The following is a 12,281-nucleotide window of genomic DNA, read 5'->3' as shown; positions in this document are numbered from 1 at the left end:
TACCTGGTCACTATTCTATAGTTTCTGCAGTTCACTGGTAAGAGAGCTAGACTCTCTGTCTTCTTAGCAGTTCTGGGTTTCATAAAACCCATATAGGATATTATGCATACTGTAAAATTATTTTCTGCATCTTTTACAATATTTGTTAACACTATTCCAGACGTTGGAAAAGCATAGGTGAAAAACTGAGGGTCGGGAGCAAGAGATAAAACAAAAGAGCATCGAAATTCGGCGATGAAAAAAGAATGTAGTTTTGTTAATGGCCAGTGTCGCGCGGCCAAGGAGTGAATTCGCAACAGAAACTTCATATAAGTTTTTGAGACCCTGGTTATTCCAAGCCAAATTCCTGGTATTCCCTCCAACAGCCTACTAACTAATCATCATCATCAGCCAAAGGATAGGTCCGCGTGAAAGGCATAGAGACAAGAACTTTATGTGTTTCATTCCCGGGAAAGGACATAGGAAAGTTTTTCCCGGCTTTGAAACAGGGACGCGCGCGATAAAGTTTTTCTGTGACAGACAAAATTTCACGCGTTAGGAAAGCTAAGTATTGTAGTTCAAAGCTAGTTCATCATAAAACTGAAAACCCTATCACGGTATTTGATGTTAAACCATTACACTAAAGTGTAAGAAGTCGCCGTGATCCGTCCCCTCGTTGCGAGGTCCTCAATAAGTGATAGCATGCCAGCGATAGTTCCACTGCGGTCGCTAATCAGGGACCTCCTCTCAAACTTTAGCTTAGTACTCCATCCAGTAGCCTACTAAATCATGATCATCAGCAAAAATACTACCTAATCAATTTTTAAAATATAAAAGCGAAAGGTCACTAACTGACTCACTCATCACGAAATCTCAGAAACTTCAAGTGCTAGGAGTCTGAAATTTTTCATGGGGGTTCCTTTTAGAATGTAGGTGCTCACTAAGACGGGATTTTGCAAAATTTTACCTCTAAGGGGATAAAACGGGATCCACACGTACGAAATCGCGGGCGGCAGCTAGTTAATCATAAAACTGAAAACCCTATCACGGTATTTGATGTTAAACCATTACACTAAAGTGTAAGAAGTCACCGTGATCCGTCCCTTCATTGCCGTAAGGTCATGAATAAGTGATAGCATGGCAGCGATAGTTCCACTGTGGTCGACTGATTAAATGTAACCGGATTATTATTGCCGGTGGCGTTAAGCGTTTGCGTTTGTGAATTAATTGTTTTGTAAGCGAAACTAGATTCTTTTGAGTTTTAGAGTATTTTTTATACCCTGAATTTTTCAAAGGTTGCGTTGTATTTGTGACACATCATGTTATCTCCTGCAATTAAATATTATTATGCTTATGTTTGGATTGGATTCACCACATTAGTCTTAGTACTTAAAATTGAATCGGCATTCTGATGCCAAAAAGGCCAACTATGTATCCTATTATTGCTTTTTCAAACTTTACAGTGCATTTTCACGATGCAATGTTTTTAAAACAGAAAAAAATAAATCAATTATTAATTGTACGTCAATCGTATTTATCTTGCAAAACGCGAATGCATTAAGTTCTGTATTAATGTTGTTCTTGTGCGTATTATTATATACCAAACTTATCACTGTAGCAACTTTATCTATAGTTGCTTTTTCGTAACAAACCTTTCGTTCGTTCGTTCGTTTCAGCCAAAAGACGTCCACTGCTGGACAAAGGCATCCCCCAAGGACTTCCACAAAGACCGGTCCTGTGCCGCTCGCATCCAGGCACCTCCCGCGACCTTCACCAACAAACCTTTACTAAAATCTAATAAACTTTGCCAGAAAAAAGCCTTATTTTAATCGCTATCAGTAAAAACTTGGAGCAAACCCTTAATTGGTTTCATTTTCGAGTAAACAGGTTCACTCTAGTATGACGTAGTGGACTTTCAATACGGAAATGGCAATTATCAACCGTACTCACCCTTAATAAGGACGTCCATTAAAAAGCCCAGTTTACGAGAGTGTTATAGCAGTTTTCCATATTGTCTATATTATATTACATCTAATTAAAAGGGGAATTTATCCACAGTTTTTAAAAGGACGCAAAAAGTTAAGCTATTTAGAGTTAACTAGCGTTTGCCCGCGGATTAACGTGCTATTTAGTTTGTCGCATTAAGACTGAATTACTTGTGATACTTAAATCAGCTAATTTATTTCATATCGTTATACATTTATAATCTTTAGATTAAATTATGATGAACCTTTATGTTTTTCAACAAAATCTGTCCAGTATATTTTGTCCGAAAAATTGTCAATTGTCCATCCATTCATCCTCACAAACTAATATTAGTATAACATTGTAATAAATGGTTTGAATTCTGTCCTTTTCATACACATAAAGTATCAAAATGCAGCCTTGACTAAATATTTTACTTCAAATTCAATAAATCCACATAAGTACATACGTCTCCCACATCATTAGTTATCTAATCATTAAGCACAAACATCCTTCATATGGGATTTAATCCAACTAGCATGAGAAACCAGTGTAGGTACAGTTGGTAGAGAAAAGCCACTTCAATTATGAACCCGTTTTAAATCATCACTTTATTGAGAAAACTAAGCCGTGTTTGTAACTTATTTTATTGACTCTAGAAAATAGAATGCAAATAAAATTCGATCAAAATAGTTCACTCGACGTTTTTCTATAACTAATAGACTTCCTGTAGCCTTTTACAAATCTTTTATCGTTAAGCACCGATTTCTCTTTATAATGTAGAGGTTTAAAATAAGTTGTTAGGTTTCCAATGTAATAAACAAGATTTGATTTTGTAACAAAATAAATGTTAGATTTTAAAGTTTCGCATTTCATCCTACTAATCGTTTGTATGGATGTCTGGATGTTTGTTACTCTTTCACGCAAAAACTATAAACGGATTTTGATGAAAATTTACAGTATTATTGTTTCACGCGGGTGAAGCCGCGGGCAAAAGCTAGTTTTCAATAAAGTAGTGAGTGTTACATGAGTACATGGAAGTCATATAAAAATGTCGCATTGAGACCCGTGTTTCTCTATTTTAGTTAAAATAAATGTTTCATCGAGTTTTTTCACAGAATCTACTACGAATTGGCTGTTCTTCATTGACTATGGCAGCGGAAATTGTCTGTGATTCGAACAGTTGCCAAGCAACGGGTCATAGCATACCGAAGTAGGTAGATGCGTCGGCACACTATAAAGACGGATTTAATTAGCCAATTTGGAGCTGTCTCATTAGGTGTAGATTATAGTACGTACGTCGTACATACAATATGATACAACTAATGGTATTGAAGGAAAACACTGTTTTTTGTATTATTATACTTGTCTTATTTAGAGCTAAGTTACTAATAACGAAATGCGAAAGTAAGTAGGTAGCTCTGTTTGTCTTTGTATGCTTGTTACAATTTTATGTTAAAACTAGCGCGACTTTGTACTCGTGGATCCCGTTTTACCCCTAAAGGGGGAAAGTTGGAGTTTCGTAAAATCCTTTCTTAGCGGATGCCTACGTCATAGCATCTACCTGCATGCCTTTCAGCCCGATCCGTCCAGTGGTTTAGGCTGTGCGTTGATAGATCACTATGTCAGTCAGTCAGTCAGTCACCTTTGAATTATATAGGTATATTATATGTATATTTAATCCCTAACAAATTATTATTAACTACCCGCGGCTTCGCCCGCGTGAAATTTTGCCTGTCATAGAAAAACTTTACCGCACGCGTCCCTGTTTCAAAAACTATCCTAAGTCCTTTTTCGGGACTCAAACTATCTCTATGCAAATTTTATCAACATTGGTTCAGTGGTTTAGGAACTCTGAAACATAAAATACCAAAACTGTATTGACCAAGAACCGTGTCAAATGAAACATTACATAATTTCCCATCTTTGGGTAATATTGAAAACAGTAGTTACATAATTTAAGGGGTCATCTTAATTAATTACGGTTCATTAATTTTCAGGTAATTTTGGGGCTAGAGCCCATCTTATAATTAGGCTATTGCATCATATAATTAACTTTTTATGCCTTACTGAGGGTTGCCAGGAAGGTAAAATTACTAAGAAGATTTTTCCAGGATATTTTTTCATTCATGTCGTACTTAAAACTCTATATTTGGGTTGGAAGCGACTTGGCTATGTTTATAACAACTAGAAGCCTTACCAAGTAGTTTCATATTAATCAATTGAAACCTTTCCTATTGCGGTACTTCTGAAACAAATTCCAGCTCCAATCTGCACAGAGCACCGCAAAGAGACATCACGCAAAAACACGGCAAGTAAGGCTAAGAACTCACGGCGCGATTTTCACCCGCGCCCGCGGCGGTTGTGGAATTGCGGTTTTATTTCAAAACTCACGGGAGCGGTTATTTGCGCGGTTATTCTAAGAACTCACGGCGTGATTTTAAGTCACTGGTACAAAATGGTCGCCCGCCGAGCGGGACCCGATTACAACCGCGCCCGCTGCGGGCGAAAACCGCGTCGTGAGTTGTGCATTAGTTTTTACATAAGTATCTGCATTCTACAAAAGCTGCGGGCCTGCAACCGCCGCGGGCGCGGGTGAAAATCGCGCCAAGAGTTCTTAGCCTAACTCGAAATCTTACAAAAGCGTAGTCTAATTTTCGACTTTCTTTATTTTACGCAAGCTCAAAGAACTAATTAAATGATCAGCAAAAAAACTATGTCAACAGCCGGCGGCTGCTAGAACAAAATGAAGAACAGCGTTGAGGGGTTTACTATGGCTAAATAAGCCGCCTTAATGAGATTGAATCCATTTTAATTTTGCGCCGTCGGCTCCGCTTGATGAAAATCATAATGTAATCACGCCGATCCGGGTGCAGGTACTTTGGTGGAGCTCTATACGAGGTAATTACGTATCTATTGAAATAGTAAACCAATTAAAAGGGGTTTAACACCGTTAACTATTAGTTTCAATAAATAAATAAATAAATAAAATCATTTATTTGCAAGAACATGGTTAGATTGGTGTTAATTTAGTTAATTCCAGCATATTCTGTCGCATGCGACGTGCAAAAGTTTTTGTTCTTAAAGTTATGTTAATTGTTATTGCTACATTTGGTCTTAGATTTTACATATTTTTACAACTCAAAATACTTATTTTACTCATAGTTGTTTTTCATATACCATGATAGTAACAAGTAACAATACAATAAATACATGTCAGGGAACAAAATTTGAATTGCAAATGTCAAAGAAATTTAAATTAATTGTAAGATGTCAAATTAAGTTACATTACCGATGTCACATCATTCTATCATTTAAAAAGTCATTCACTGTATAATACATTTTAATTAACAAAAAGTCAAAAACTGCACTTTTAAATTTGGTAAAGGTTAACATTTTTACATTGTTTGGTAATTTATTAAATATTCGTATAGCCATACAATAACAGTTTTTGGAATACAGTGTCAATCTTTGAGGTGGGATTGATAAGTTGTCTGCCTTCCTACCTCTATAGCCATAAGTTTTATTTGTCTCAAATAAATGGGTATATCTCTTGACAAACATTGCCATCTCAAAGATGTATAAGCATGGAAGTGGCAATATGTTTAGATCTTTAAACAATGGCTTGCAACTGTCTAAATAATGTGCTCCGCAAATCGCTCTAATGCACTTTTTTTGTGCTCTAAAGGCTACAGGCATATCGACTGAGTTTCCCCACAATATAAGGCCATATCGTAATATTGATGAAACATATCCATGATAAGCCATAAGAGCTGCGCTTTTAGATGCTGCTTGTCTAAGTCTATTAAGAGCATAAACAAATCTGTCAATTTTATTTACTAGTAAGTCAATATGAGCTTTCCAATTACAGAATTTGTCTATAGTTATACCTAAGAATTTTGTCGAAGTCACATTATCTACATTATTATTCATATGATTTATGTCAAGTTGTACATTATTTTCATTGAATTTAGCTTCAAATTTAATATACTTTGTTTTACTAACATTAAGGTTCAAATTGTTACATTCCAACCATTCAACAATTTTTTTTAGATTGGCATTTGCCATGAGGGACAATTCTTCCTTCTTTTTACATTTTATGATGAGAGTAGTATCATCCGCAAAAAGTACACACTGTTGCTCTGTGATATTTGGCAAGTCATTAATGTAGAGCAAAAACAATAATGGTCCTAAAACACTGCCTTGCGGGACACCACAGCGATTATATCTGTAAGATGATGTAAATGTTTTTTTAATGTTTGAAGATAACTTGGATATTTTAACACATTGTTGACGGTTTGATAAATAGCTTTCTATCCCTGACAAAGCCGGCCCTCGAATACCGTATCTGTCCAATTTATTAAGAAGCCGTTTATGGCACACAAAATCAAATGCTTTGCTCATATCCAGAAATATGGCTAGTGTATGCATTGCGTTATTTAAGTTTTGTGTCACTTCTTTAATTAATTGAAAGGAGGCAAGTGTTGTTGAGCTATTTTTACGAAAACCAAATTGTTCATCTTTTAATAATTTTTCAAATCAAGGACCTTTAGACCTCAATACCTAATTAACTATTGTTAAATAACAATTGAAGCTGTTACCAACTCTTTAAAGTTTGTTCGTTTCATCTAAATGACATCTTCTGCTGGACAAAGGCCTTCTTATAAAGTATGGTAGTATGTTTATAAACGGCAGCTGGAGCTGGTTTGAATTCCATTAGGACATATTGTTTTATGTATGTCTCTTATTTTATATTTATTTAATAAACTGAAAGACTTAAGTTATTGCCATAGTAACGCAAAATTTTCTCCATAAAGTTAGGTATCATTTTATTTTTATTATTTGTCAAGTATATTACCGAGAAAACCAGTCAAAATAACCCCCAAATAACTCGTGCCAGGTGACAAAGACCTTTGTGCCAGATTTCATATGAAAAACAACATTGACAGCTCGAGTAATTCCGTAAGGTATTTATTACACTACCCAATTTCGTCTCGCACTTAATTGCTCGAGTTCTGAAGGAATGGCGGCGATTTCTTTATAATAAGCATTGGGCAAAATGTCTCTTTCCCTTTGATCATGTTTGCCTGTAGCCTCGGCCATTAAAACTTTTTTCTATCCAGCTAGGAACAAGTTTTAACAAGCTTCATGACCGGTGGATATGTTTTTTCGTTTAACGACTGACAACTTGGATGGCACCTTAATCTGACATTGGAGCAATCGATTGTTAAGTGACTTACAAAATACGGTAAAGTTTTTGGACGGATACAAGATTTTGGATGTTTTCTACTAGAAAGAAAAGTTACGGTCAACAAGCATGAGACGTGGTGAGATGGCGCGCAATATGATGTCCTTATTTATCGAAAATACCGATCAGACATAGATGATAATAAATATTTAACATTTTTTTACCAACCAAAATCTAACGCCCATATTCACAAACATTACTATGAGGTCTCACAGTGCGCGTGGACGCACAGGGAGACACGAAACAATCACAGAGCTCTACTTAACACTGTGCATTCGATTTGCTGCTTCACTTAAGCGAACAGCAAGGTAACAATACGGATACATCATATCTCAACAAAATTCGTACATTTCAATTAAAGCTCCCAGTAGTTTGTATATCTTAAGAAGCACTTCTTGCTGTAAATGCCAAGTTGCTTACCAATCCATTTTTTCTATTTGACATACTGAATTTCAGTGAATTATAGCACGAATTGTTATTAATTATAATAGACCAGCCGACAACGAAACTCTTATTCAGGAATGCTCTTTGAATCCGATACCCTTATACGCCTCCCTTTATAATTATACTGTTACCACAAAGTCTGATATCCGGGATATAGTGTTCAATAATAATTATAGTATGCCTGATTTAGTTTCAGTAGCGTAGAGTTTGGTATGTCATGAATCATATTATCATGGATTAAGAGCGTTTTCACATTTAGGCGTTTAGCAGCGCGACAAACGCGCGACAGACGCGCTGCCAAAAATTTCATACTATGTGACAGCGGATACATGCCTTCACATTGTAAAAAAACGCCACTGCCACGCTGCAGTCGCGCTACTAACGCCCTAATGTGACAGCGCTCTCAAGGATCAAAACACTGTCCCCTTGGATTAAAATGACATTTCCATACTAGATGACAATTATTTTGGCTACAGTTCAACTAGGGTGTAACTTTTATTAATAAGCGGGTGTAGGTATAAAATTTTAACTATCCTTATTTGTAGGAACTGTTGCTTCCTATTTTTTTTACGAATTTTTGTATCCCTAACTTGAAATTATGAATTATAATTCTTGCAACTCACGAAGGCGAGTGAGCTTTAATTGTGTGTGTGTACATTGTACATGTAAGTAATGTCTATCAAAACTTTTGAAAAACGAACAGTAGCGAGCCACCACACATGTAAAGCTCACTCGCCTTCGTGAATTGCAACAACTATAATGCGCTTCCCACTAAGAGAAATTCGTTCGTTCGTTCGAAGAGAAATTACCTCTTCCATTTAAGAGTTTTTGGCACCAAATTGTATTCCAATATTCAGTTCCTGCTACTATCTTACTCTATATTTAAAGGTTTCTTCTTAAAACATAATAATCAAACAAGTAGAGTTACTTCCGCGTATTATACATATAATTAGTTTTGATTTATAACAATGCAGCACCTAATTATTTAGGAGAACCCATTTTTTATGACTTAGCTATTAGAGATAATAATAAAAAATCTAAATTCGGTTCATGTAAATAACGCCCGAATTTACAAACGAAGTTTGCTTAAGTGAAGCAGCAAATCAAACGCATAGCGTTGCATAGGCTCTGTGATTAGTTCGTGTGTCACCCAGTGCGTCCACGCGCACTGTGAGATCTCATAGTAATGTTTGTGAATACGGGCTTAAATCATAATCCGGCAAGTAAAAATAAATACGTACCGATACTTTAACACTGTTATCAGTCCCTAGAAGATCTTTCTAACCCACAATCTTTACTATCCCTTATTCAGCATACCACCCACATGCACCCACTAATTGATTTGCTATTTTGTTCTCTCAAAATACACTAACAAACACTCAGATTCGCATTCATACGTCGGAATTACCATTTGAATAAACTATAAACCATGTGGGCATAGCACAAACACACTCAGTAGAGCTAGTTTTTAACCGACTTCAAAAAGGAGGATGTTCTCAATTCGAGTGTATGTTTTTAAGTGACGATAACCATCAAACACAAACGAGTGACCAGTAAAGTCTTTCCCAAGTTAAAAAAGAATCACTACTAAATAAATCACTAAGTTTAGAAATACTTGAAAAAGTAATTTTCTGGTAAATTTAACTGTAGCAAAAAATTAAGTCCAGAACCCCAAAAAACTAAACTCTTTTCCGTTACACCATACATCTATCACAAATTATTCTTAAATTACCATTATTGTAATTTACCAATATTAATATTATATTAAGCAATGGGTATTTACCAATCATAAAAATTCTTGTTTATAAAATTGTTATTCGGAGAGTTTAGTACCAAAGTAATAAACTAATCTTAATCATGTATTAAAATGCAAGAAATCAGAGGCTTTAATTTAGGTGTAGGGGAGACCGAGGTGAGTTGTAACAGAGGACAGTTGTGATTGTCGATATTTAGAAACCTATTAACTTTAGCGAGCTCGCAACAAGACGAATTTGTTAGCTCGAGACTTGATCAAAGTAATGCGCTCGCTAGTAGTTAATAAGTCCTAAAAATCAACAATGTCACAACTGTCCTCTGTGACAACTCACCTCGGTCTCAATATTTGAGTAAATTGAACGAGCATCACTATAATACGGCCATATTCATCTAATAGACCTTCATCTAGTGATTCTACTGCAGCAAAGTACGTTGTTTACAAACCATACGAAGATTCCCGTCACGTGGTCACCACACATGCTGCACTTGTCCTGAATCGCGATGAAGACATTAGGCCAGTTAGGCACTGTATTGTATTCGCATTATGAGTACGGCTCATTTAATAGGGTTCGTGGAGGGGCGGGCGAAATAAAATATGTCTTTAAAATTGGGACATTAAAGTGCTTTAAAATCATTAAAAAATATATCAAGCAAGTTACGAACAAAGTCGCTTTTCAAAATGTATTAAGTAAGGGGAAATGTTTAACATTGCATAAAAAGTTTTGCAATGATTGTACCAAGTTCCCACATAATTTCTATTAATGAGTATTTCTCAAAAAAAATGTACGTAACGAAACGGTAGTAACGAAATAGTAAGGCCATAAGGCTTGTTATACATTGGCGAAATATTGTGAATGCTCTAAATTTATTCAATTCGAAATATTTGTAAGTATGCGCCCAAATACGGGGTAATATTAAGGGGTTAGAAATAAAATAAGGGAGTAATCATTCATACTATTTTAATAAAATTATTTTTGTTCCATCATGTTTATCCATTTTGAGTCGTTCTCTGTAAGCTTTTTGCCTTTTGGCATTGGTTTTTGGCGGCATTCCTAAAAAAACAAAAGAAGTAATCACATAAAAACGTAATCTAAATGATTTGATTATTTTTTGCTGGTGGCACTTTGCTTTACAAGATAGTATCCAATCCTTTTGTTATTGACGCTCTATATTTTTTGAAATAAATTAAGTAGTGAATATTACTATGCTTAGTCAGGTAATAACAGTAATACAGTATACACTCAGCATTATGTTGTACTTTTTCGTAACTTAACGAAATTCGTAAAAAACGTAACGAAATATTAGACAAAATGAGATCAGAAACAAGTATTTTTTTGATAAAATTTGTTACAGCAAATATAAAAGCTTACTAAATGTTCGTACCACACGTATTACAAAAAATGGTTAAATGAAGACTTACCGTTCTATATAAAATCGCTGATTTTACTGCCTGTTACGAAAAAGTAATCCCACAAAACACAAACGTTTTCACTAATTTTCGCGATAGATGTAATGGCGGAGACGTCAGGCCAACAGCCATTCAGAGTGCAGCTATTGTTGTCCGTGTAAAATAAATACGGAATTGTTCAGAAACCATGGGAAAGTAGAAATAAATCGTAACTAAAGAGTAAATAACGAAATAGTAAATGAGAGCGACTCATTTTGTTTTTTTGCTTTAAATTGCCAATTCATTATGACACCCCATAGAAAATCAATTTGATACAGAAACTGCGATTACTGTAGAACGATAATACAAAGAAATTTACAATAATTTAGTTACGTATCGCATTTTATGAAACAAAAACACATGAAAAACCTAGGGTGGCAAACAGGTTTTTGTATGAAAGGTAAAAAAGGACTATTTTTAAAATATCTAAATATTTGGTAATAAGTAGGATTATAGCTATAATTCTTCGTTATCTTAAAGATTAATATTCATCCTTCAAAATTGTGTGTGTGTTTTTTTTGTGTGATGATTTATAAATATAAAACTTTTGAACTGTTTCAAAGCACACTTTTTTTTTTCAAAATGTACATTTTTTTTGAGAAATACTCTAATAAAAATTACGAAGATTTAAAGGCAGCCGTAAAATAAAGCAGCTATTATGTAAAATTGAGTTTAACTCTCATTCAACATTGTATAAGTTTTAAAATTCCAACAACACAATGATGTATTTTTAAACTGCCTCATTCACCTTTCACACGAAAATAGCATCTGAGGAATCAAGGCTCTTTCTTTTAACGCACTTTTAAGGCGTCCATCAAAAAGAAAAAAGAAAATTCTCCGCCAAAAACTTCCCTAACGGCATTATTATTTTGCAGTTAGTACGACATTACAAAAACAAGCGGATACCTACCGAGTCATTGTCTGCGAAATAATAGAAACATTCGTACCCGTGTATGAAGCCTCTCGCCGCCGAATATTCCTATTCCCCCATATAATATCGGCAAACGACAACTTGACAACGTTCCAAAAAATATTACGATTGTTTTCGCGTCGCGAACCGAAGGTGGAAATGTAGATAAACTCCATCCTGCCTTATGAATGAAATTCAGTTTTTTATTCTATTATTTATTCCGCTCGCAATAAAGTTACAACATAAATAACGCACGCAGATAAATACAATCGCTGAGAAAAGGTGCTTCGGAAGTGACAACGTAAATAATACGCGAGTGGCGCCGCCTGTCGGTGTTTTCTGCGAGAGCCGCGAGTGACCGAAGACGATGATTTATTTAAAGTTACGTGCAGGCCCTTATCTGCCACCTTCCGTTATCTTATTGCGTGTTTCCTAAATAATTAATGCAATATAGGGCATCGATTGTGAGGTGACGGGCGAGCGCGGGGCGGGGTCTGAGGCGCGGGGGTGCGCGAGGCGCACGCACGCGATTG

The 12,281-nt window shown here is 35.5% G+C and overlaps 1 protein-coding gene and 1 long non-coding RNA gene across 2 annotated transcripts in view; one reads left to right on the top strand and one right to left on the bottom strand.

Moving 5' to 3' along the window:
* LOC135072400 (CUGBP Elav-like family member 4) overlaps positions 1-12,281 on the top strand; it is an 825,344-nt gene that overhangs the window by 532,561 nt on the left and 280,502 nt on the right. The window lies entirely within an intron of this gene.
* LOC135072870 (uncharacterized) lies at positions 10,334-11,446 on the bottom strand. The gene is made up of 2 exons (XR_010257499.1): positions 10,812-11,446; positions 10,334-10,443 (listed from the first exon to the last, which is right to left on the bottom strand). It is a non-coding gene; the product is annotated as an uncharacterized LOC135072870 (long non-coding RNA).

This window comes from Ostrinia nubilalis, chromosome 6 (assembly GCF_963855985.1).
Source record: "Ostrinia nubilalis chromosome 6, ilOstNubi1.1, whole genome shotgun sequence".
Classification (NCBI taxonomy): Eukaryota; Metazoa; Arthropoda; class Insecta; order Lepidoptera; family Crambidae; genus Ostrinia; species Ostrinia nubilalis.
The sequence above is the reverse complement of the archived record's forward strand: the minus strand, read 5'-3'. Positions and strand labels throughout refer to the sequence as shown.